This window comes from Bison bison, unplaced genomic scaffold (genome assembly GCF_000754665.1).
Source record: "Bison bison bison isolate TAMUID 2011002044 unplaced genomic scaffold, Bison_UMD1.0 scf7180017864139, whole genome shotgun sequence".
NCBI lineage: Eukaryota > Metazoa > Chordata > Mammalia > Artiodactyla > Bovidae > Bison > Bison bison.
This window is the reverse complement of record NW_011494711.1, coordinates 4,332,453-4,332,962: the sequence shown is the minus strand read 5'-3', so window position 1 is coordinate 4,332,962 and position 510 is coordinate 4,332,453. Positions and strand designations below refer to the sequence as shown.

At 64.7% G+C, this 510-nt stretch overlaps 1 protein-coding gene across 1 annotated transcript in view; it reads right to left on the bottom strand.

The window, feature by feature from the left end:
* LYPD6 (LY6/PLAUR domain containing 6) overlaps positions 1-510 on the bottom strand; it is a 130,059-nt gene extending 129,549 nt beyond the window's left edge. The window contains exon 1 of the mRNA XM_010839962.1: positions 451-510. The gene's annotated coding sequence lies outside the window, so the exon portion shown is untranslated. The remainder of the gene's footprint in view (positions 1-450) is intronic.

Below are 510 nucleotides of genomic sequence, written 5' to 3'. Positions count from 1 at the left end.
CACCCCGCAGCAACATGTGGGGTGCTGCCACTTCGCCGCCCGGGGTTCTCCCTCCGGCTGGAGTTCCTGGTGGACGCACGCTTGGCCCTGGGAAGGTGCTGAATTACTCTGGGGAAGATTCCTCCAGCGTTGAACTTGGCAGCTCCTGACATTTCCATCCCACCCCCAGCGCTCAGGGACTACACACACGCCCCTCCGGACTTGCCCAAGCTGCGCGCAGTGCGGGCTACCCACTCGGAGGCAAAACATCGGAGCGGCATGCAGAAGCGAGGATCTCAGCTCCGCCGACCAGGGGGCCGGGAGGGTGTGGGGGTAAAGGACTGTCCTAGCAGAGGGTAGTTGCAGGGACTCAGCTCACTCCGTGGTTGGTCCAGGCCCCGCAGTAGATTGGGCGGCTAGCAGGAAACCCCTCTCCTTTTGTGCTCTCCCGGGAAGCCAGCCTCTACTCACCCCGGCTGCACGCGGATTCCGGCCACCAGCGGCAGCCCGCTGCCCCATCCCACGAACACT